This window comes from Bison bison, unplaced genomic scaffold (assembly GCF_000754665.1).
Source record: "Bison bison bison isolate TAMUID 2011002044 unplaced genomic scaffold, Bison_UMD1.0 scf7180017864213, whole genome shotgun sequence".
NCBI classification, from domain to species: Eukaryota; Metazoa; Chordata; class Mammalia; order Artiodactyla; family Bovidae; genus Bison; species Bison bison.
In genome coordinates this window covers 12,192,446-12,192,927 of record NW_011494785.1, presented here as the reverse complement: position 1 = coordinate 12,192,927, position 482 = coordinate 12,192,446, and positions in this window count along the sequence as shown.

The window sequence follows — 482 nt, the reverse complement described above, 5'->3', positions numbered from 1 at the left end:
AAGCCATATTTCTTTTCAAAGTACTTTGAATCTTCTTAAGTGTTATCGTTGGCTTTAAGAGTTAGTTTTTCATAAGCTTTTTGCTGAACTCTCATTTTCTTTTAACAATTAAAAATTTCTAAACAAATACATCTCACTGTAACATATTCAGATGATCTAATTTCATTCCCTAGAGGTAATCACTACTATGAATGCTTTGGTTTGTTCTTAACACATTTTTCTGTACATAAGTAGGCATATATGATTATAGGGTAGATTTTTGTTTGTTTTCTAATGACAAAAAAATGAGATGATTTGTATACAATTTGTAACTTTTCCCCCACTTTACTAAAAGGCATTTTTTCAAAGTACAGACATGTGTATCTGTCTGGGTAAAGAGCCTGTCTGCAATGTGGGAGACCTGGGTTTGATCCCTGGGTCAGGAAGATCCCCTGGAGAAGGAAATGGCAACCCACTCCAGTATTCTTGCCTGGAAAATCCAC